This window comes from Rutidosis leptorrhynchoides, chromosome 4 (assembly GCF_046630445.1).
Source record: "Rutidosis leptorrhynchoides isolate AG116_Rl617_1_P2 chromosome 4, CSIRO_AGI_Rlap_v1, whole genome shotgun sequence".
Taxonomy (NCBI): Eukaryota; Viridiplantae; Streptophyta; class Magnoliopsida; order Asterales; family Asteraceae; genus Rutidosis; species Rutidosis leptorrhynchoides.
In genome coordinates this window covers 390,185,786-390,213,000 of record NC_092336.1, presented here as the reverse complement: position 1 = coordinate 390,213,000, position 27,215 = coordinate 390,185,786, and positions in this window count along the sequence as shown.

Here is a 27,215-nt window from a genome sequence, read left to right as displayed (position 1 = left end):
AGAGTCTCTAAATTTGTAGATAGTTTAAGGGAAGGATTCCTAACATTCCTTCATAAATAGATTTTGGTGTTGATTCGAATTTGAATTATGGGTTGAAACAGGTCACGAATGAAAAAAAAAAAAATTTGGGTTTCTTTGTTCTCTGTAACATCTCTTTGATTCTTCAATTTACAGTAGTGGTTTCATGTTGAGCAAATGATCGATGATTTAGTTTTGTTTTGTGTGATGATTGAATGGACAAAGGTTCACAAGCATATACAGAAAGAAAGAAAAAAAAACAAAAGAAGAATAAGATAAAAGGGATACAGATATTACGCGTGTGTATGTATATGATTTATATTATCTATCTAATTTAATATTTATAATTAATAATTAATAATATATAATAATAATACTAATAAAAATAATAATAATCACATTAATAAAAATCATAAATATAACAATGTTAATATTAGTAATAGAAACATACGATAGTTCTTAAAAAAATAAAGATAGTGAATAAATAATATTAATAACAAGGATAATGATAATTTTTAATAACAATATGAACAATGAAATTTTTAATGATAATAATAACTAATAACATTTAAATTATAACTAAGTTACACTTTTAATTATTCTTATAATAATATTTATATTTATAGATTATAATTAATCTTATTAATAAATGTAATTACAATAATAATACTATTTAATATTTATAAATAATAGTAATACAAATATAATTGTAATAGTAATAATATTATTATTAACAATAATACTAATTATACTAATGTTATTAATAATAACAATGATACTAATAATAATATATTATATATATCAAATTCCATATATATATATATATATATATATATATATATATATATATATATAATACAATTAATGATACAATTATTAATAATATAAGTAATGATAATAATATAGCGACTATACCTTAACTTGTAATCACATATGATATGTTGCCATTTATTATATCATGTCTATCAATTACGCAATTTAATGAATCTTTAATATTTATATATATTAGCATATATAATGCTACTTATGTATAGAACTTATATATAGATATCTACGTTTTCATTTATACACAAATGTTCGTGAATCGTCGGGCATAGTCAAAGGTCAAATGATTACATGAATATAGTTTTAATATTTTCGAGATTCAACATAACAGTTTTTGCTTATCGTGTCGAGATCATATAGAGATTAAGTTTAAATTTTGTCAGAAATTCCCGGGTCATCACAGTACCTACCCGTTAAAGAAATTTCGTCCCGAAATTTGAGTGTGGTGGTCATTGTTAACAATAAAAATATTTTCATGACGAATATAAGTTGGTAAATAAAGTTTTATCATCATTGAGTAATATGAATAAAATGATTCGATTAATCAAATCGTATGAATGAAGCTATCACAAAAGATCGAGATGAAGAAATGGAGATTTTCCATAACTTTTGACGTAGTCGCGATTGAATTCCGGAATTCAAGGAATTTAAAGAAAATCTTCAAAATCTAAAAGATTTGATTCTTCGGCGAGTAAGGAAATTAAGATCTCTATAATTAATTACGGTGATCTGCCTCGATTACTCTGTCTGATATTTCAATTATAAATTAAACTTCTTCCATTCCGTTACTTTTACCATTCCTATATCAAATTCCCATATCCAAAAGTTTATGAAAATGCTAAATCCAGTTTTAATCCTTGTCCTTATTCTTACTATCACAACCACCATTCTCCTTTTCTAACTTCCACCAGAGGAATCTGCTTTCTTCTACTTTGCCCTTGGAATTATAGTGCTTTTAATCTTCCCGTATCTTTATGTTGCTATAAACATTGATATACACGGTTTGTAATTTATGTGTTGTTATCGGGCTTTATATCTTCCCTTATACTTCGAAGTCCTTGCTTCTGTTTTCTATAATCATTGTCATTCCCAGTTAATACTCCCCCCTAATTGTTGCGATTTATACTCCAATTTCTATTTCGGAGCTTTGTCCCTTCCTTTCTTCTTCTGGCGATTTGGCATCTCTTGTAATGGTCCAGAATTCGCAGATATAAGTTTCAGAATGAACATTATTAGTGTTCTAAATAAGAAGGAACGTAATAGCACGACTTGATTTGTCAAATTATCAGATTCACTGAGAATAGAACTATCAAGAATATACTTTCTTGATATGTTCAGAAGTTAAGCAGAATGACAGAGTTATGTAACATGGCACATGATGACGTTATGATCTGTGAATCGTCACGTCCCATTAGAAACTCAGCATGACTTACTGTAATATAATCACGATGATCAAGTGTCATTATATTATACTAACTCATGCATCAGTTCTCCACATTACTTCAATAACATTCATATTTTTAAGCTCGAAAATTTACAGAATATAGAAACTAACAGTTTCTATATGATGTAACACTGATAGCACGAAGAGATTAATGATTTCAGATAAGAATAATTATGAAAATATCTTCAGAAATATGGAGGATATTTATAATGAAAGATATTATGATACCTTGAAATTTCTAATATCGAAGGATGATGAAGAAGATTTATCCGTAAGGGTTTAGATTCGAAAGCAAGGTATTCGCTAAAGATTTCATCAGAAACTGAATCATTTGGATTCTTTGAAGTCAAACTTATTCTTTGTGATTTATCCACGGCTTCCTTCATAGTTTCGCATAATCCGCCTTTCGGTAATAGATTTTCTATTGAATATTTCCAATATAATGATACACAGGAAGCACGAAGAGGTATATAATTTCGGATGAGAATATTTACGAAAATATCCTCAGAAATATCGAAGATATTGATGATGATATTTTGGAATTTCTAAGTTCGATGGTTGATAGATAAAGATTTTCATTAAAATTTTAACATGACTTCGGAGCAAGATATTCTCTACAGATTTCAACGGATCCAGAATTACCTGGATTCTTTGAATATAGGGTATGGTCCTTGTATTTGTCCTTGGTCTCCTTCTTGGTTAGCTCAATCCGTTTTCCAATTCCAACTTTTCTGAGCTTTTCCAACATACTATTCTTTATCATCAAACTTTCGATGATTAAGGTCATTTACGATTGTCTATAGTTTCTGCTGCTTCATTCAGCTTTTTCAACATTCAGAGTATTGATTTGTGACTGAGTGTTTTTCAGAATTTCAGAATGAGATATTATAATTCTAAGAGATAAATATCATACATATAACTGTTGATGTAGATATGCTGTAAGTTTTCAAAGTACTGATTGCTGATTCCCGATAATTGGTATGGCAGTTCTCGTTACAAGATGCGGATGATTATATAATGGGGTTTCAATGAATATAATGATTTTTCGGAAAGTCCAAATTCATTGAAGTTGCTGGTAAATTTACTGCTAATGTGGTGAAATATAAACGGTTCTCCGGTAACGATGACGACAGACAAACTTATATATCGAGGTTATAATAAGGTTAATTCGAATGAAAATTCGAAGTTGACTTGCTGGAGCTGTGACAAAATTGGCTACTTTGAAAAGGGATCGCAAAGTTATTTTTGCTAATTAATGCCAAAGGATTTGACGCGGCTACGTGTTAAACTTTTACTCAGTTGCCGAGAGTTTCTCAGGTGCATAACTATATGCATAAATCTTTCCTTCCGTAGATGAAGTACGGTTGATTCATCCTATCGATTGAGGTGTTTTCAAGAATCATGAAAGGTTTGTACGCAGATTGTAATCGTCAAGATACAAATGAAGTTTAAGATGAGATCAAGTGGCAAACTTGAAGAATTGTTTAGTTTCATATGTTATAATCAATATTTTAATTCATTTTAATTGTCCAATATTATTAGTCCACAGTTGACAGTCCAATAATTCATATATAGTTTAATATATAATATTTGAATTAATTACTATGTGTCGTGACCCGTATATGTCTCAGACTCGATCACAACTCAAAGTATATATATTATTATAGAATCAACCTCAACCATGTATAGAGAACTCGATCATTACTGCATATAGAGTGTCTATGGTGATTCCAAATAATATATATAGATGTGTCGATATGATATGTCAAAACTTGTATACGTGTCCCGATATTTAAAGTGCGTAAAATAAATAACAGAAATTAAATGACGATAAATAAAGTGCGTAAAGTAAATAACAGAAATTAAATGACAATAAATAAAATTGCGAGAATATAAATTGCGATAAAATAAATTGCGATAATTAAATTGCGATAAATAAAATGTAATACGGAATTAACAGTTAGCTGGGAACAGTTAGCTAGGATTTTGTTAGCGTGGTTTCTTAATAAAATTTAATATTGTTAATTAGTCTGTTTCTAATCAATTTTTATTGTGTCCATTATTTCTTCATTATGCCACTTGTTGGATTCTGTTAGGTCAAAATCCAAATATGAAATTGAATAAAAATGGTTATTCTGCGGTGAACGGATACGTATATCGATGGTTGTAAGTAAGATAGTAAATGACTGTTGAATCAGATTCGAAGAATGTATAGCGTAACCTATTAATGTGAAATCTAAATATTCTTCGGGTATTACCTACCCGTTAAAATATTTTCACCATTAACAGTTTGTACGAAAGAATTTTCAATTACAACCTTTATGAAAATATATATACATATATATCTTCTTCAGATGTAATTATGGATTTTATGATATTAAACTCATTTGTTTTTCGGTTGGAACTAGAATAAATAATCTCTAAAACTTTAGAGATTACATATTCGCCATGTCGAATGAAGATAAATGAAGTAGAACGATACGCAGAACGAAGATCATACTCAAAGTACATATGATGATATTGAAGCATGGATTGTTGATGGTACTGGTGCTGTTATTGATGGTACTGTTGGTGTCGGTGATGTTGCTGAAGCTGGTAAGTTTTGCACCATGTTCTCCAAATTGATTACTCGAGCGCGAAGTTCGTTGACTTCTTCGATTTCCCTGGGATGATTGTCGGTCAGAACGAGTGGATGAATAAGGTTTAGAATCTTTGAAATCATAAAATCATTGCGTGGTATCCTGGAAATAAGTGTGAAAACGGTGTTTCGGACAGGTTCGCCGGTAAGTGCTTCAGGTTCTTCACCAAGAGGTGAATTTTGTTGATGGAAAGGATCGCTTTCTTCGCGTCTTCATGGATGAAGTCGACTATGAATCCATCAGATAAATTAAGGATGGCTGATTGGTTGATTCATGCCGATGACGCTGTTTTCGGAGCTTAGGTAAATATTCATGTCGAAATAGCTGTCAGAATATCTATCGGAATAGCTATCGAAATCTGAGGGACTCGAACTGGTTAAGGGATTCATCTCGTACGATCAGATGAAGGATTTTCGATAAGAAATAGATTATAGGATATATATTAGTACTCTGCAATACATAATTTACATATGCATATATAATACTAAAATCCCATAGGTTACGGAGGAATCTACGGAATATGTCAGACAAGTTACAGTAACAGATACGCTAAGATATGAATTTTGTCTATACACTATTCATGCAGTCAATGCAGTAAAACGTGTCTAGACTAAGAATAATAAGTAGGTAATTTTCTAAGGTTGATAAGCAGATGATTTCCGACTAGAAATGATAAGCAAAACTTTTGACATGCAGACACGGTCGAAGTCCAGACTCACTAATGCATCTAAACAGCTACTAGTTAGACACTCTAATGCAAGACCTGGTTTGCTAAGACCACCGCTCTGATACCAACTGTAGAGACCCATCCTAATCCATCCGGACGGAGTCCATATCGATTATAAACGATTCACAACAGTTGATTACATCGCGAGGTACTTGACTTCTATATGATACATTTTACAAACATTGCATTCGTTTTTGAAAAGACAATCTTTCATTACATCAAAAGTTGACGGCAGGCATACCATTTCATAATATATCTAACTATAGTTGACTTAATAATAATCTTGATAAACGCGACGACTCGAATGCAACGTCTTTTGAAATATGTCATGCATGACTCCAAGTAATATCTTTAAAATGAGCAAATGCACAGCGGAAGATTTCTTTCATACCTGAGAATAAACATGCTTTCAAGTGTCAACCTAAAGGTTGATGAGTTCATTAGTTTAATATAAATAATCATTTCATAATTTTAATAGACCACAAGATTTCATATTTCCATTTCTCATAAACATACGTCCCATGCATAGAGACAAAATATTATTCATATGGATTGAACACCTGGTAATCGACATTCACAATATGCATATAAGAATATCCCCATCATTCCGGGATCCTCCTTCGAACATGATATAAATTTCGAATTACTAAAGCATCCGGTACTTTGGATGGGGCTTGTTGGGCCCGATAGATCTATCTTTAGGATTCGCGTCAATTAGGGTGTCTGTTCCCAAATTCTTAGATTACCAGACTTAATAAAAAGGGGCATATTCGATTTTGATAATTCAACCATATAATGTAGTTTCATTTACTTGTGTCTATTTCGTAAAACATTTATAAAAATTGCGCATGTATTCTCAGTCCCAAAAATATATATTGCAAAAGCATTTAAAAAGTGATTAATGAAACTCACCCAATGTATTTTGTAGTAAAAATACATAGAACGACATTGAACAAGTATAAGGTTGGCCTCGGATTCACGAACCTCATAAAACCATTTCTAAAAAAAAAAATGGCTGCTGCGTGAATCGAACCCAAGACCTGTCGCTCACCCGTCACTCCCTCAAACCATTACTCCGTATGTTTTTATCTAGAATTACACCCATCTCATTAAATATAAACCGTATTTTATATATCCCACTTCTTCTTTCACAACTTGTATCAAATCAACCAGGGATCAATCCCAACAAACATCAAGTTATTAACTAGTTTTTAGAATTTAATAACCATCATAGAAACTTTTATGTGGGTTTATTTGGACTGAAAAAAATAAAAAAAAAATAAAAAAAAAAGAAGAACAGCTCGTCGCTGCTGTATAAGAAAAAAAATGATTTTGTAAAAAGTTACGTTATAGATAAATGTTATAATACGAAATATGTTAGAAAACGTTCGTGGAAACATTGCAAATCATTAATTTAACTGGAATCGAAACGGATAACACGAATTCGATTGATGAACAAAGTTTGACTTTTTAAATTTAAAAGTTTGACTTCGAAATTCAAGCTCCAACGAAAGAATTAGAGTCTGTAAATTTGCAGATAGTTTAAGGGAAGGATTCCTAACATTCCTTCATAAATAGATTTTGGTGTTGATTCGAATTTGAATTATGGGTTGAAACAGGTCACGAATGACAAAAAAAAAAAAAAAAAAATTGGGTTTCTTTGTTCTCTGTAACATCTCTTTGATTCTTCAATTTACAGTAGTGGTTTCATATTGAGCAAATGATCGATGATTTAGTTTTGTTTTGTGTGATGATTGAATGGACAAAGGTTCACGAGCATATACAGAAAGAAAGAAAAAAAAAACAAAAGAAGAATAAGATAAAAGGGATACAGATATTACGCGTGTGTATGTATATGATTTATATTATCTATCTAATTTAATATTTATAATTAATAATTAATAATATATAATAATAATACTAATAAAAATAATAATAATCACATTAATAAAAATCATAAATATAACAATGTTAATATTAGTAATAGAAACATACGATAGTTCTTAAAAAAATAAAGATAGTGAATAAATAATATTAATAACAAGGATAATGATAATTTTTAATAACAATATGAACAATGAAATTTTTAATGATAATAATAACTAATAACATTTAAATTATAACTAAGTTACACTTTTAATTATTCTTATAATAATATTTATATTTATATATTATAATTAATCTTATTAATAAATGTAATTACAATAATAATACTATTTAATATTTATAAATAATAGTAATACAAATATAATTGTAATAGTAATAATATTATTATTAACAATAATTCTAATTATACTAATGTTATTAATAATAACAATGATACTAATAATAATATATTATATATATCAAATTCCATATATATATATATATATATATATATATATATATATATATATATATATATATATATAATACAATTAATGATACAATTATTAATAATATAAGTAATGATAATAATATAGCGACTATACCTTAACTTGTAATCACATATGATATGTTGCCATTTATTATATCATGTCTATCAATTACGCAATTTAATGAATCTTTAATATTTATATATATCAGCATATATAATGCTACTTATGTATAGAACTTATATATAGATATCTACGTTTTCATTTATACACAAATGTTCGTGAATCGTCGGGAATAGTCAAAGGTCAAATGATTACATGAATATAGTTTTAATATTTTCGAGATTCAACATAACAGGTTTTGCTTATCGTGTCGAGATCATATAGAGATTAAGTTTAAATTTAGTCGGAAATTCCCGGGTCATCACAAACTAGCATGTTCTCCATTATCCCTATAGGAAATTTTACTGATCGGTCGGCTAGTTGTATGCTTATTCGTGTTGGTTTTAATTCTTCGAGGTCTAATTTAGCGTATAGTGAATACGACATTAGATTTATACTAGCACCTAAGTCTGCCAATGCTTCTATTGAACTAAGACTACCCAGAAAACATGGAATTTTGAAACTTCCTGGATCTGATAATTTTTCTGGTATCTTATTCAACAACACTGCAGAACAATTAGCATTCATTGTAACAGCCGAGAGTTCTTCCATTTTATTTCTATTTTTGATTAGATCTTTCAGAAATTTAGCATATCTAGGCATTCCTGAAATCACATCAATGAAAGGAAGATTGACATTTATTTGTTTAAACATATCCAAGAATTTGGATTGCTCGGCTTCAAGTCTTTCTTTTCTCATTTTACTCGGGTAAGGAAGTGGTGGTTGATATGGTTTAACATAAGGTTTAGCCTTAACTATGTTATCTTCATTAACCTTTTCAACTACCGGTTCTGTTTCCTTCTCTTGCTCAGGCTGTGGTGCCTGTGTAGTAGGAATAGAGTCATCAGAAATTACAGGTATTTCAGGTGGTTTAAGTGTAATACCATTTCTCGTGGTAATGGCTTTAGCTGTTTCATTCCGGGGGTTAGCATTTGTATCGCTAGGTAGACTTCCCGGTTTTCTTTCACCTATCAAACTTTCTAGGTTGCTCACTTCTTGTTCCAGATTTTGAATAGAAGCTTGTTGATTTCTAAATGCTTGAGCATTTTGTTCATTGGTTTCTTTCTGAGATGTGAAAAATTGAGTTTGAGATTCAACTAGCTTCGACATCATATCTTCTAAATTTGGCTTTTTATCATCGGTTTGTGGTGGTTTATTTTGAAAAATAGGTCTTTGCTGATTGTAAGTATTATTGGATACTTGTTGATTGCTAGGACCTTGTTGGTTGTTGTATGGAACATTTCGGTTATAATTCTGGTTTTGATTGTAGATTGGTCTTGGCGGTTGATAATTATTCTGATAATTATTTCCAGGCCTTTGGTTCATGTATGAAACATTCTCTCTTTGTTCCATTATTTGTTCAATACTGAGATAATCTTTTGTCAAATGTGGTCCTCCACACTGCTCACAACTAATTCGTATTGAGTGAATATCTTTAGTCATCTTTTCCATTCGTCTTTCGACAACATCTATCTTTGCGTAAATGGAATCAAAGTCATGGCTAGAATCGGCTCTAGTCGCTTTAGATGATCTAACGATGTCTTTTTCTTGATGCCACTCATGTGAGTGGGAAGCAGTGTTATCAATAATTTTATAAGCTTCAGTTGCGGTTTTCTTCATAATGGAACCACCAGCTGCTATATCGATGTCTTTTCGTGTAGTGATGTCGCATCCTTGGTAGAATATTTGTACTATTTGATAAGTGACTATACCATGTTTCGGACATCCTCTTAACAACTTTCCAAATCTTGTCCACGCCTCATATAGAGTTTCATTTGGCTTTTGCGTGAACGTAACTATTTCTCCTTGAAGTCTCACGGCTTTAGATGCCGGAAAGAATTGTTTAAGAAATTTTTCAACTAAAACATCCCATATATCAATCGCCCCTTCAGGTAGCGATTCTAACCAATTTTTGGCTTATCCCTTTAAAGTTCAGGGAAATAACATGAGATATATCTGTTCATCCTCAACTTCTCTGATTTTGAATAGAGTACAGATCCTATTAAAGGTTCGAAGATGTTTATTTGGATCTTCCTTCGGCGCACCACTAAATTGGCATTGATTAGTTACCATATGTAGGATTTGTCCTTTTATTTCATAATCTTGCGCATTAATGTCTGGTTGAGTAATTGTGTAACCTTGGCCAGTGCGTTTAGCCCTCATTCGGTCTTCCATACTTAGAGGTTCCAGATTTTTCATGATTGAATTTGTTGAATCTGAATCACTAGAGGATTCTGATTTAATGGTTTCTTCCTCGGCAATCTCTGGATGAGTAATTTGTGGTTCATGAGGAATGATTAGTGGTTCAGGATCTCTGAATTGTCCCTGAATATCCTCCGGATTCTCAATTGTGAGGTCGGGTTCAAAAAATGGATTATCGGAAATTTGAATTGGAGTACTTGGTCGATTAGATGACGATTCTAAAGAAAAATCAACGGCAAAAATATTGGCTAAATGTCTTGATCTGGTTACAGGTGGTGAACGTTTTGCTCAGTGCATTCACTGAATATCCTGTTAGTTATAAAAATAAAAATTATATAAGTTATCAAATTAATAGACTTTTCTGATTTTGCCCACATTTCGAATAGCCAATAGATGCAGCAGGTAGCCAGGACTCTTTAAATCGAAAGCCCACAACTCGCCACTAACAAATCCAACTATTACTACGAACCAGAAAATTTTGGATGTCTATCAATTTAACCACTTAAAATAATTTTTCGGCGAAGTTTAAATAAATGTTAGAGAAGAAATAGAAAATTCTATGTCCTAAAAACTAGAGCCTCCAGAAATAAGAAGGAAAAAGAGTGCGTCGGAAAATAAAAGGTCGAAAAATAAGCGTCAAAAAACAAAGATCGAAAAATAATAATAAGAGAGTAGCTTTGAAACTTAAAAGGTACTAAATACTAAAAATTAAAACTTACGTCTAAAGGTATTAAAGCTTAAAAGGAATTCTATATTCAAAACGGCAATATCTTAAAAGTAACTAAAATCTATAAAATATTAAGGCGATAAGCAACGTCGTAAAATTCTAAAGCACCTAAATCTTAGTCTAAAGAAATAGCACTTAAGGGATTTTACGGCAAATCCTAGAAATCTTAGAAATATAAAATGGCTACGGCAAAAACTATATCTTAAAACTAGTTACGAACGATAACTATACAATTACGAATAAAAAGATACAAAATATAAAAATAAAACTTAAAGTTATAAAAATACAATTTTTATAAAAATATTATTTTTATATTATTATTTTATAAAAGTATTAATTTTTTATAAGTAATAAAACTAATTAATACATAAAAATACAAATTTAATTTAACTAAACTAAAACTAATTAATATTAAACATAAACCCTAATTAGGTTAATGAATAATAATAATAATAATAATAATAATAATAATAATAATAATAATAATTAAATTAAAACCCTAAAACGTAATTAATGCAGTCTGAGGTTGCAGCTGTCAGACAGCTCCTCGAGTGCGGATACTAGCTGCCCAAAAGTACCGCGAGTGCGGAGGATGCAGGTTCAAGTGAGCTGCAGGCCCAAATTACGCAGGTTCAGAATTTAATATTTTTTTTTTATTTTCTGTTTTTATTTTATATAAAATGTAATTTAAATAAAACTTATATTAAAAATTACTTATTAGTTTTTTTTATAACTTTTCACAATAAATAAAAATATAAACTTTTCAATAAATTTAAAAATATAGATATAGATTTTTTTTTATGTTTTTATATTTTTGTTTTTAATATTTAAAACTTATATTTTTACAAAAATAGATTAAAACTTAATAAAAATCTCTTTTTTTTATATAGCGTTTCGCTTCGGCGTTGAATTGTCCCCGGCGGCGGTGCCAAAAATACTTGATGTGTGCAGCAGCGTATACGAAATAGTTATATTTTTATTTCAAAATACTATTAAATGCGATACAATTTTACACAAGTTATTTATTTATTTATTTATAGAGTGGATATACCTAAACCTTGCTACAACACTTATAAGGAGTGTACCTAATCGTACAGTAGTGTAGTTTTTAGTAAGTCCGGTTCATCCACAGGGAACTAGCCAAGTTTAACGCTATATTTTAAAATAATATTTGAAAATATATATATATATATATATATATATATATATATATATATATATATATATATATATATATATATATATATATATATAAGTAATATTATTATTATTATTATAAAAAGGGGGTTTTACCGTTTAATGACCGGTTTGTCGATTTTAAAACTTTAGTCACAATTAAAACCTAATGTAAAATATTAAATATACAAATAACTTAATTTAAAGCGTAAAGTAAATAACGATAATAAAAGTGCGATAATTTAAAGTGCGATAAATAAAATGACGATAAATAAAAATGCGATAAGATATAAAATAAAGGAATTATACTTATTTAAACTTTCGTAATCATGATGTTTGATGTGTTGATTTTAATTTATTACCATGGGTTAATTGTCCTTTGTCCTGGATTATTCAATATGTCCATACGGTTTTTGTCCATAACAGTCCATCAGTTATAAATATAAAGTGCGAGAGTCCTCGTCAAATTATCCTTATACCCGAAGTCAAATATTCCAACTAATTGGGGACTCAAACTGTAACAAGGTCTTAATACTTTGTTTAATGAATACACCAGGTTATCGACTGCGTGTAATCCAAGGTTTCAATACTTTTTTAATAATTACACCAATTACCCTTGAATGTAATCTGTAACATCCCGCATTTTTCCGTTAAATTATTTTAACGCCTGTCTTTTTTTTTAGATAATATCTTCCGTTATCTAAATTCGTACCTTTCGTTGACTAACGTTCTAATATTTCCGTTATTTAATTATAACATCACTCGTTTACTCGAGCGTTTTTAAAATAATTCGTTTGGTTAATTCCTGCACCCGACTACAAACTTGAGGGACTAAACTTGCCAAGAGGGCAAAGGGATGACTAGGTCAACTAGTCAACCTTCAACCTCCTCCATTCATTTCACCCTCCCCATTTCATTACTTCCATTTTATTCTCTCAAACCCTCAAACACAAAATCATCATCTAAATTCGATCTAGGAAGCTTGCAACAAAACAAATTACATATTTGGAATCCTCTCTTCGTCCTCTACAATTTGATACCAACTTCATCTCGTTTGGGTAACATTTCTAAAACTCTAGATTTTCTCAAATTCGTGTTTTTGACTTGAAATGGTGTTAGTTAGTGTCTATGGCTCGTGTTTAGCATGAATATATGATTTATTTGCTCGATTTGTTGATTTGAGTAACTAGTTTGAACATTTGAAATGGGTGTGCTTAATCTTGTGTTTTAGGTGATTAAATATTGTTAAATTGTTAAAGTTCATGTTTAAAATGTGTTACTAGTATCACTAGCTTCGTTTTGATGTATAGGTTGATTAAGAAAACTTCAAACACATAAGTATTGATTTTGTGAGTTTTGGTTAGGGTTTGATAACTCTTAAAATGGACTTTTGATGATTTGAATGCCAAGAAATATTTTTGGTAAGTGTTTGGTTGGATTGTATGCTTGATTACCTTCGAAACGGCATATCATACATGTAAATTGGTTGCCCGAATCATGAAATGCATTTTGCGAACTTGAGACTTTGATTATGAACATTTAATGATCACTTGACGAGTTTTCGGCCATTGTAAATTATGTCATTGTTTGATGATATGTGTTTAGTTGTATTCCTTGTCAAAATACATTTTCGATGACATAAGATACATGCTTTAATCGTTTGCGGATCATAAATTGTGAATGTTTGATGTTTGGTTCGTGTATTTGTATGATTTCAGCAAAGCAGGCCTGAGTACCATTTTGGACGCCGTCCAACCTTTGGGACGCCGTCCAGTCCTTTATTGCTGGACGCCGTCCAGCCTTTTTGGACGCCGTCCAGATGGCCTATCAGGTGCTGTCCAACTTGGTCTTTTTACAAAAAACGTTTGCTATCCTACGCACATCCGATCCACATGTAACTTGTTCTAACAGGCTCATATATGATTAAAAACCTCAGAAAAATAGTTCGAGACCCGACCCGAACGTGTTGACATTTTCGTTGACTTTGACCCGACCAAGTTTGACTTTTAGCCAAACTTAACCGGATACTTATGCAATCTTTCTAACTTGCTTCTATACTAGTATCTTGCATGAAACTTGACAATTTGATTCACATGCTACATAATCGAGTCGTAACGAGCCATAGGACTAATTGAACACATTTCGCCCGACCTTGTGTCGTAACCGGTTAATTAATACAACTTGCTTGTTTAGGTCAAGGCTAAGCAACTTTCATGCACACGTTTACTTTGTGAAGTACATTTATACTCGTGCACTCGAGGTGAGATCATAGTCCCACCTTTTCAACAACTTTTTATGCTTTTAAATAGTGGGCTGAGAAACATATACTTTGTTACATTTTGTACTACCTACTTTTATACTTTGAACACAAGTACGATGAAACAAACATTCCACAGCGAGTTAGAACAAAAATCCTCAATTCGATTATCATTAGTTACACTTGCAGGGTGTAAGCGAGAACTTATATTGTGTGGCCATACGGGTTTGACAAACCCTCATTACGGACGGTTCGCTACCGTCTAAGGATGAAATATATTTTCGAGAAATAGTGTATGTTCTAACACTATTGTGATGGGGTTCTATGGAAGGAAACGTTAAGTCTTGATAATTGGGTGCTCGAGAACAAACTTTTGGAATGCAACTTTTGGATGATCAATTTTATGGAAATACTAAATCTTGTGATTCAAAAATAACGTTTATTACTACATCTATGATTTCGCCAACGTCTTTCGTTAACAGTTTTCTATATGTTTCTCAGGTTCATACTTGGCTACTTGATACATGCTTCCGCACACTTTGATTACTTGCTTGGGGTCAAGCATACATGCATACGCTAGTGATAGCACCTTTGGATTCAAACTTAAAGCATACATACTTACGTTATTTATAGCAACCGTGATTTTCAACTTATTATGTCGCAAGTTATATCATTTATACATTTACTTTTGTAAACTTAAACTTGTTGTCGATCCGTTTGGTAAACTAAACTTTGTAAGTCTTGTACGTTTCAAATGAATGCGACATAATTTTGGTTAAACGCGTCTCATATAGGGACTATGACCACGCAACGGGACCTAAGTAGCAGCGCCGTCAATGACGATTTTGTCGGGTCGCTACAGATGGTATCAGAGCTTTGGTTGTAGGGAACTAGGATATGCATTAGTGCATCTGACAGAGTCGTTAGGACGCATTAGTGAATCTAGACTACAACCGGATAGTTAATTATTGCATTCTGACTTGCATTTGCTATAGATAGCACTTACTTGACTACTTGTGCATTATACTTGAATCGTTCTTAGGCAAACTTCTTACTGGTACCAAGCTTTCATCATACGAATCTGTATTCTACCACTTTCTCGTAACACACGTGAATTCAAGATTCATACGCTTAAGGAGGACGATGAATTCATTAGTTATACTAGTTCGGGAACTCTGTCTCCCATGTTGTTATTCGCCACCGTTTCAACTTACTATCGGTGTCACACCGGTGTTCCTTACTATCTACCACTTCTTGTTACTACCATCACTACTCTAGGTGAGTATCGTCATCACTATTTATCACTATGGTTGCGTACTATTCGTTATCATGATTCGTTACATTTCTCGTACCGAAATACATTATTGTTTGACTTGAACCGCTTTGACGTTAACAATCATTTATACACTTCCCTCGGGGAACGCTTCTTTAGAGTTGCACTAATTCTTTCGATTAATACTAGTCACGTTAGAGACGTCGTTACACTTTGTTCATTTTAAAACTTCACGATTTCACGAACTTGAATCTATGGAGTGATGTGGGAATGGAGGTATGAGTTAGCGTAATATAACGACACTCGATCAACGTGGTTATATTACGGTAAGTCATACCAAAGTTCTAATGACTCGTGATGGTGATTGGACTCGATCAACCTAATCACCACCATGTGTCATGTACATGACTTCATTTTTCTTGTTTGGGATATCCGAAAACTCTGAGAATATTGATAACAACCATACCCGGGACACATCTTCGATTATTGTCGAACCATATTTATGCTTCCGAATGAATGACAAATTCTTCTGACTTCAAACATATGTTATACGCGTATACTATCTCGTTTTCTTACAGTTTATCGACGAACTACAATATGCTTGTTATGCTCACATCGAGGCGGAAACTTCTCTCGCCTTACACACGTACTTCCGTTTAAGGAAATCCTTTTATCTAAATTCTCAATGGAGAGAGAGACTCTTCACATTATACTAGTATTCGCCTCGAGGGTGAATAGTCATAACGAACGTTTTCGGAAACAAATAAATCTTTCGCGGCGCCAAATTCTTGAGAAACAAAAACTTGTTCAAAATATATCTTGAGGAGATACACTTCGTTTCGGATCGAGATCCTCGTTTCACTTCTAGATTTTGGGGTGCCTTACAAAAAGCCTCGGGACCTCGTTTAAACATGAGTACAATACATCAACCATAACCCGACGGACCGAGCAAACATACGATTCAAACCTTGGAAACCATAATACGAATTTGCGTTATCAACTTCAATTTACTTGAGAAAAGTAGTTGCCTTTAGCCGAATTCTCTTACTACAATAATTTTCATTCGAGTATTAACGTCACACTTTTCGAGGACCCGTATAGCCGCAATTATCTTTTTCTTAATCGTTGAGCCGAAGTAGGTGACAAGCAAACCACTGGACCCGAACTCATTCATGAAACAACCGAAAAATTATTCCATTCCAAGAAGGGCTCAAGATAGCCCGTAGTCGCCAAAAGAGCTACGCCGGTGTTAGACGTAAACCTTTCGAATTCCAAGTGGGTAACCGCGTAACGTTAAAAGTCGCACCTTGAGAAGGTGCAATCCGTTTCGGGAAACATAGAAAGCTAAATCTGCGATACACAAAACCTTTTAAAATCCGGGGGCGTTTTGAACCCGTTACTAGATGTTTAGATTTTCCGACACGTTTGAGTCTCCATTCATCCTACATTCTATGAATCAACTTACAAAAGTGTCTTGCAAAACAAGAACTTGTTATTCCCTTCGATGAGCTTACTATCGATGACAAACTTCACTTCCAAGGAGGACCGGTTGAATTATAAATCGTGAAACCAAACTTTAAAACAACGTAAAATCTCAAATGTCAATGTTCGTTGAAATGCTCAAGGAAGTACCTTCACTTATCCGTAGAATTGACAATGCAAGATCTCGAGGGAGAAACAACGACTACTACTTCCAACTAAATTTCGGGACGAAATTTCTTTTAAGGTGTAGGTAATGTAACATCCCGCATTTTTCCGTTAAATTATTTTAACGCCCGTCTTTGTTTTTAGATAATATCTTCCGTTATCTAAATTCGTACTTTTCGTTGACTAACGTTCTAATATTTCTGTTATTTAATTATAACATCACTCGTTTACTCGAGCGTTTTTAAAATAATTCGTTTGGTTAATTCCCGCACCCGACTACAAACTTGAGGGACTAAACTTGCCAAGAGGGCAAAGGGATGACTAGGTCAACTAGTCAACCTTCACCCTCCTCCATTCATTTCACCCTCCCCATTTCATTACTTCCATTTTATTCTCTCAAACCCTCAAACACAAAATCATCATCTAAATTCGATCTAGGAAGCTTGCAACAAAACAAATTACATATTTGGAATCCTCTCTTCGTCCTCTATAATTTGATACCAACTTCATCTCGTTTGGGTAATATTTCTAAAACTCTAGATTTTCTCAAATTCGTGTTTTTGACTTGAAATGGTGTTAGTTAGTGTCTATGGCTCGTGTCTAGCATGAATATATGATTTATTTACTCGATTTGTTGATTTGAGTAACTAGTTTGAACATTTGAAATAGGTGTGCTTAATCTTGTGTTTTAGGTGATTAAATGTTGTTAAATTGTTAAAGTTCATGTTTTAATTATGTTACTAGTATCACTAGCTTCATTTTGATGTATAGGTTGATTAAGAAAACTTCAAACATATGAGTATTGATTTTGTGAGTTTTGGTTAGGGTTTGATAAATCTTAAAATGGACTTTTGATGACTTGAATGCCATGAAATATTGTTGGTAAGTGTTTGGTTGGATTGTATGCTTGATTACCTTCGAAACGGCATATCATACATGTAAATTGGTTGCCCGAATCATGAAATGCATTTTGCGAACTTGAGACTTTGATTATGAACATTTAATGATCACTTGACTAGTTTTCGGCCATTGTATATGATGTCATTGTTTGATGATATGTGTTTAGTTGTATTCCTTGTCAAAATACATTTCCGATGACATAAGATACATGCTTTAATCATTTGCGGATCATAAACTGTGAATGTTTGATGTTTGGTTCGTGCAATTGTGTGATTTCAGCAAAGCAGGCCTGAGTACCATTTTGGACGCCGTCCAACCTTTGGGATGCCGTCCAGTCCTTTATTGTTGGACGCTCTCCAGCCTTTTTGGACACCATCCAGATGGCCTATCAGGTGCTGTCCAACTTGGTCTTTTTACGAAAAATGTTTGCTATCCTACGCACCTCTGATTCACATGTAACTTGTTCTAACATGCTCATATATGATTAAAAACCTCAGAAAAATAGTTCGAGACCCGACCCGAACGTGTTTACTTTTTCGTTGACTTTGACCCGACCAAGTTTGACTTTTAGCTAAACTTAACCGGATACTTATGCAATCTTTCTAACTTGCTTTTATACTAGTATCTTGCATGAAACTTGACAATTTGATTCACATGCTACATAATCGAGTCGTAACGAGCCATAGGACTAATTGAACACATTTCGCCCGACCTTGTGTCGTAACCGGTTAATTAATACAACTTACTTGTTTAGGTCAAGGCTAAGCAACTTTCATGCACACGTTTACTTTGTGAAGTACATTTATACTCGTGCACTCGAGGTGAGATCATAGTCCCACCTTTTCAACAACTTTTTATGCTTTTAAATATTGGGCTGAGAAACATATACTTTGTTACATTTTGTACTACCTACTTTTCTACTTTGAACAAAAGTACGATGAAACAAACATTTCACAGCGAGTTAGAACAAAAATCCTCAATTCGATTATCATTAGTTACACTTGCAGGGTGTAAACGAGAACTTATATTGTGTGGCCATACGGGTTTGACAAACCCTCATTACAGAAGGTTCGCTACCGTCTACGGATGAAATATATTTTCGAGAAACAGTGTATGTTCTAACACTATTGTGATGGGGTTCTATGGAAGGAAATGTTAAGTCTTGATAATTGGGTGCTCGCGAACAAACTTTTGGAATGCAACTTTTGGATGATCAATTTTATGGAAATACTAAATCTTGTGATTCAAAAATAACGTTTATTACTACATCTATTATTTCACCAACGTCTTTCATTGACAGTTTTCTATATGTTTCTCAGGTTCATACTTGGCTACTTGATACATGCTTCCGCACACTTTGATTACTTGCTTGGGGTCAAGCATACATGCATACGCTAGTGATAGCACCTTTGGATTCAAACTTAAAGCATACATACTTATGCTATTTATAGCAACCGTGATTTTCAACTTATTATGTCGCAAGTTATATCATTTATACATTATACTTTTGTAAACTTAAACTTGTTGTCGATCCGTTTGTTAAACTAAAATTTATAAGTCTTGTACGTTTCAAATGAATGCGACATAATTTTGGTCAAACGGGTCTCATATAAGGACTATGACCACGCAACGGGACCTAAGTAGCGGCGCCATCAATGACGATTTTGCCGGGTTACTACATAATCTACCCATGTTTCAACGAGTCCATTGACTATTAATCTATTCCCGTGTCCCGTAAAATGAACAATTATTGGTATTTATAGATATCCCGCCCACCGTACCCAATTAAGCGTATGTGGTTATTTATAGATACGTCGAATTGTAACCTTTAATATTAAATTAATGAGGTAGCTCATGATCTAATTTTCACAAGTGTCGTTCTTTTGTCCAAACCCCAATTATAGTCCAAAGCCCAATTACCCCATCTTTAATATTTAACCCAACATAACGATTACTTCGGCTTAAATAAGCATAATAATAACTTAGCTACGAGACATTAATTTATAAAGGTTGAATGTAACTTACAATGAGTATTAATAGCGTAGCGTTACACTGACAGAATTTCGACTTACAAACTTAAAACATTCGCCACTATAACCTTATTATTATTAAACTTAAATTAAAATTAAAATTAAAAATATATATATATTTTTACGTATATAGAAAAGAAAGAAAAGGGGTAATGAATCGATCAGAATGCGCGGCCTTTTATAGGCCCACGTTTCACTGTTGAGCTCCGCGAGTGCGGAGGTTTTCTTCATCAAAGCTCCGCGAGTGCGGAGTCTGGAATCCAGCTCATAGATCAAATTCAAAACGTGGGCTGCGTATAATTATAATATATAATAATATATATAATTAATTATATATTATATTATATTCTTGTGCATAGTTGACTTGTAATTTTTGGTCCGTTGCGTCGCACGCTGAAAGTTGGTTCATGTCTCGGTTCCGGATTTTCGAACGCCTTTTCATACAATTTAATATCTTGTACTTTGTGTTTCACGGCTTGTACTCTTGTAATTTTTAGACGTTTCTCATCAATAATTTGAACCACTTGAATTGTACTTTGTACTTTTTAGCTTTTTGGTCATTTGCGTCTTCAATTCGTCGAATCTGTCTTTTGTCTTCACCTTTTATTATTTAAACGAATATCACTTGTAAATAGAACAATTGCAACTAAAAGCTTGTCTTTCTTGAAGGATAATGCTATGAAATATGTGTTCGTTTTTAGCATTATCACTTATTTAAACTTCCGTAATCATGATGTTTGATGTTTTGATTTTAATTAATTGTTACCCGGATTAATTGTCCTTTGTCCTGGTTTATTTGATACCTATCTGGTTTTTGTCCATAATAGTCCATCGGTCATAATTATAAAATGCTCGTCAAATTAACCTTATTCCTGAAGTCAAATATTCCAACTAATTAGGGATTCAAACTGTAACAAGGTTTTTATACTTTGTTAATAATTACACCAGGTTATCGACTGCGTGTAAACTAAGGTATTAATACTTTGTTAATAATTACACCAATTATTCTTGTATGTAATCCACCCCTATTTTAATGAGATATGAATATTAATTTACCCACTTGATCAGAATGAATAATCAATTACCCAACCCGAATAATTAATTAAATGATCGTAAAAGATGTCGTATAAACGTCACTAAATAGGACATACATAATCATTTTAATAATTATTAGATTAACTAATTTGAAGATAGGTTCGACATGTTCCAATGAATTGTCATTCAATTAGACAATAACCCCTACCTATTAATAGTCAATAGTCCAATGTTCACAAGTGTCGGTCTTTTGTCCAAACCTTAATTATGGTACAAAATTCAATAACCCCATCTTAATATTTAGTCTAACATCACGATTACTTCAGCTCAAATAAGCATAATAATAACTTAGTTACAATACATTAATTTAAAAAGGAAGAACATAGTTTACAGTGATTATTTATCGCGTAGCGTTACACGGACATGATTCCGACTTTAAAAACCTTAAAACATTTCTTACAATAACTTTATTATTAAAATTAAGTTAAATTAAAATTATAATATAAATATAAATTATATATAGAGAGAAAGAAAAGATTGATAATCAATCTAGTGTATCATTCGAGCAGAAATCATGTCTATATATAGATGTGGCCAGAGTCTGACCCCCATGCGATCGCATGGATTTTGTGCCTCCTAGCCATGCAATCACATGGCCCCTTGAATCAGGATATTTTGTTTAACAAAACGTGGGCTGCTCGATTAAATTAATATATAATATAATATATATATAATTATATATATATTATATTATATTCTTGTGCATAGTAGACTTGTAATTTTAGGTCCGTTGACTAGAGCGTGGATACTCGGTTTATGTCTCGGTTCTGGATTTTTGAACGTTCTTTCGTACGCGGAGATATCTTGTACTTTGCGTTCCCCGACTTGTATTCTTGTCATTTTTAGACGTTTCTCATCAATAAATGGAACCACTTGAATTATATCTTGTACATTTGAGCTTTTTTGGTCATTTGCATCTTCAAATCGTCGTTTTCTTCTTTTGTCTTTGCACTTATTTATTTAAATGAATATTACATAAAAATAGAACAATTGTAACTAAAAGCTTTACATATTGGAAAGATATTGATACTAAATATATGTTCATTTGGAGCACTATCAAATATCCCCACACTTGAGCGTTGCTTGTCCTCAAGCAATACAGAACTTGAAATTAAATCACACTTCACTCGAATCATTTTTTTTATTCTTACACTTTATACATTAGTGATTTTGATACGGTATAAACAATCATAGTAACGATGTGGTTTACAGTCCCACATGACTATGAAAATTTAGATCCTTTAAGGAAATTGGATCTTTATGAAAACATTTGATCTTTTGAAAATTCATTCTAGCTTTTACCATAGATAAGTTTTTCGGAATAACCCTTCACCGGTGTTTGCAAAATTTTTTTGTGGGTTTTGTGAGTTTCAGATTTTAAAATTTTAGCTCAAAACTTGCAATTATGTGTCACCCACTTGCTAACCTTGTATTAGGAAAACACAGTCCAGTATACTTGCTCCGTATATTACCTTTCGGTAAACTACCGTCCGGTTGTAAAGGAAAGCGTTGAACAAGCAACTGTTAAGGCAATGTCGAATGACATGCAGATGTTCATGGTTCACAATGTGTCGGATGCAGTTACTATCCTTTGTAGGAGCAATAGTAAAGATCACCCTATAATTTTTCGGTCTGGCACAAGGTCCTGTATTCGACCATGATATTTAACCACCGTTCTTAAGGTTGACACCCGATTTGGTTCAGGTGACCTAATGAATTTCGGTGAATTCTTAGGATTTTACGTTCAATGGTAATGAACGCATTGAAAATGGGTTTTCAGAAAACAAATCGGTTTTAATTTGATCAAAATATTTTCTCGTTCAAGCTCGAATTTAGATATCATCGAATTCCATGAGTTTGTAATTCTCAATCTTTAAAGTCAATCTCAAGGATTGAGTGATATCAGGCTTAAATGCTGATTTTTAATCTTTAAGGAGATTATCCTTTCTGGGGTCTGATTCATTAGTCTTATCAAGCTAATTTGCACGGCACCCTCCCCATTTTACGAGACAGATCCTCTCATGGCTAGGATAAGTCAGACCACTTGGCGACCCTGTTTGATGCTGAGGTCCGTGAATTTTCTGCTGATTTTAGAGATGACTTTTCTAGATTTTTCGTTAACCTACAGCTGGTCTGGACGACAACTTCCTGACCAAAATCAAGAAGCGCGTGTCTTTTCGGAAGACTTTACTTCCTTTTAATGATGGAATTGATTCATCATGTAGATCCATCTTTCTTTCAAATATATTACAGTAAATCGGGTAAAACTGATTAGTTTAGTCTAAAGCAAAAGTAGGTGCAATAATCTTGTACAAATATGTGATATATGTAAATTCTTCCCACACTTACCTTTTATTTTTCTTTGCCTTTTTATTCTCCTTTATTCTATTTTAAATGAATTCAAGCATTTTGGGTTGTTTCTCCATTTATGTTCTCTTCGAAGCAACAATAATTTCGGCATTAACACCTAGTTTTATCATTCATAAATATGTATAAACATGATTTTGAATTAATTTAGTTGAAATTTTTTCAAATTTTCACAAAATTTGGCAATTAAACTAAGTGTAAACCCGAGAGAATTTATAACCCTCCTCCACACTTGAGATCATGTAATGCCCTCATTTGCATGAAATCAGACTATATTTATAAATTCATGAGGGTGATTAGTGAAGAGAAGTGAATAAAAATACCCAGTTTGTAATTACTAAGCTCGTCGAATGATAGATGGCGCGCCTCATCGTTCATTCCTTTTGTTGTAATTTCACATATGTTTTGCGTCTTATCGTCAAAATTAGTAGTTTTTGCTTAACTTAATGCCAGTCTTTGAAAGTGCACTGTTTTACCCTGTTTTACATAAGATAGACTACAAACATATATACATACATATATATATATATATATATATATATATATATATATTTTAAAAACCTTTATTTATTAAAACAATTTAAATGAATAATTTTTTAAAATTTTGTTTCCTTTTACTTTAGGTAGAGGTAGTTTCGATACGTTTACCTAGTCCATCCCTCGACAAAATTTAAAATTTGTCATTTTAAAGCGATTGTTTTAAAAACAAAGATTTTCGGGTTTTTTTAATTTTTTTGGCATACTTTAGATCATTAAAAATAATGATAAAAAAATTTTTCGCCCTGTCTTTGGGTAAAGCAATTTCGATTCTATGATCTAGTCTTTAACTCACGACGAATTTTAGAAATCATTTTTTTTAACTTAATGAAATAAAGCAAATTTTTGTTTTTAAATTCACACAAAACATAAATTTAAAAAGCGTATTAATTTCATACAAAACCTACAAAACAAAAAAAAATCAGAATGGGGGGAGAAAACTGGTTCTTTAGTGTCTGCTAGCGGAAAAGACCAATCGAATTCTATTCTCGGAACTACACGAGAACAGAACAACTAACTCTAGACAGCATTTTTTCCTTAGAAAATTTGAATCTCCCCACACTTAGGTAGATGTGGTGTCGAAATTGTGATTAACTTCATCCTCAATTTCTTTTAGACCATAATCAACTTGCATATCTGTGACTTTTGCTTTAAGCCATTGGTCGGATTCCTGTGTAATTTCCACAAATTCAACTAGTTTCGCCTTTTCTTTAGGCGATAGATTAGATACTAACCGGTTACATAACTTAAAGTTCCCCTTGGTTCTAGCAACGCGAATCCGGTTAATAAGTTTCTTCATTGAACTATTAATAACGGGGTCATTTAATTTCGTATTAACAACGGGGTTCTTTGTTATCATGTCATCATTAGGTGTTACTTCATTTTCCCCACACTTAGGCGTTTTATTATTATTAAACACTACCGTTGGAGTTGGTAAAACAATGTGGTTTTTACCAATCGTCTTTATTGGTCCAACTGTTTTGGTTGGTGGAGATTTAGACTTTCAATTCACAAAGGTGACCGATTTTTCACCATAACTAAGTGTCATTCTACCCTCTCTTATATCAAATAACGCCCTGGTGGACGCTAGGAATGGCCGACCTATAATTAGAGGAATATTTGAGTCCTCTTCTATGTCAATGACAATAAATTCGACTAAAAAGGTTAAATTACCCACTTGAACGGGTAGGTTGTCAGCAATTCCAACTGGGTGCCTAATGGTTTGATCAAAGATTCGAACACTCATCTCCGTTTGACTTAACTCCCCTACTCCTAATTTCTTATATAATGAAAGAGGCATAACACTTATACTCGCACCCAAATCTGCTAGTGCATCATACATGACACAATCGCTAAGTAGACAAGGAACAATAATTTCACCCGGATCACCCAACCTGGGTGGAGGTTTTGGTGGAACTGTCTTCACCGGGTTTATTTTTACGATTTTTATTTCTTGCACTTTCTTATTCTTCTTCTTCTTTCTAGAGGTATCACAAACTTTATTACCTATCACTTGGTCATACTCAACTCCTTTTCTTGGAAACGGGATGGGTGGTCTGTATGGTGCCACCACTGGCTTTACATACTCGGGTGGTGGTGGTGTTGTAACTTCTTCATTGTTACTCACATCTAAAACCTTCCCACCTTCTGATGATGGTTTTTCAGAATTCATTGACACCATATTAACATTTTCATTTCGAGGATTTACTTCAGTATTACTCGGTAGCTTTCCTTGTACCCTCTCACTCATCATGCTAGTAAGAGTACCTACGTGTTTTTCTAGATTCAGAATGGAAGCATGTTGAGTTCTTAATGACTGATCAAACCTCTCATTCGTTTGGGTTTGAAATGTAATAAATTGTGTTTGATATTCCATTAGCTTTGCCATCATTTCTTCCAGATTTGGCTTTTTCTCTTCTGTTTGTTGTGGTGGTTTATACAAGTCAGGTCTTTGTTGATTGAAAGTGTTGCTTTGAGATGGTTGGTTATTCGGACCTTGTTGGTTGTACGAGTTTTGTTGGGCCCATTTGGATTGTAAAGAATGTTTTGATTTCGATTGAAGTTTAGCCTTGGCGGTTGATAATTATTTTGATAATTATTTCCCGGCCTTTGGTTCATGTAGGAAACATTCTCATGTTGTTCCATCGTTTGCTCGATGTGACAATCTTTCATTAAATGTGGTCCACCGCATTGCTCACAACTGATTCGTATTGCGTGAATATCTTTAGTCATCTTTTCCATTCGTCTCTCGAAAGCATCTATTTTTGCGGAAACGGAATCAAAATCATGGCTAGAATCGGCTCTAGCCACTTTAGATGAACGAAAAATATCTTTTTCTTGATGCCACTCATGTGAGTGGGAGGCTGTATTATCAATAATTTTGTGAGCTTCGGTTGCGGTTTTCTTCATAATGGAACCACCAGCTGCTGTGTCGATGTCTTTTCGTGTAGCAACGTCGACACCTTGGTAGAATATTTGTACTCTTTGATAAGTGTCTAAACAGTGTTTAGGACATCCTCTCAACAACTTTCCGAATCTTGTCCACGCCTCATATAATGTTTCATTTGGCTTTTGCGTGAACGTAACAATTTCTCCCTGAAGTCTCACGGCTTTAGATGCCGGAAAGAATCTTTTAAGAAATTTCTCAACTAAAACATCCCATGTGTCAATCGCTCCTTCAGGTAACGATTCTAACCAATCTTTGGCTTCTCCCTTTAAAGTCCAGGGAAACAACATGAGATAGATCTGTTCATCGTCGACTTCTCTGATTTAAAAAGTGTACAGATCTTATTAAAGGTTCGAAGATGTTCGTTTGGATCTTCTTTTGGCGTACCA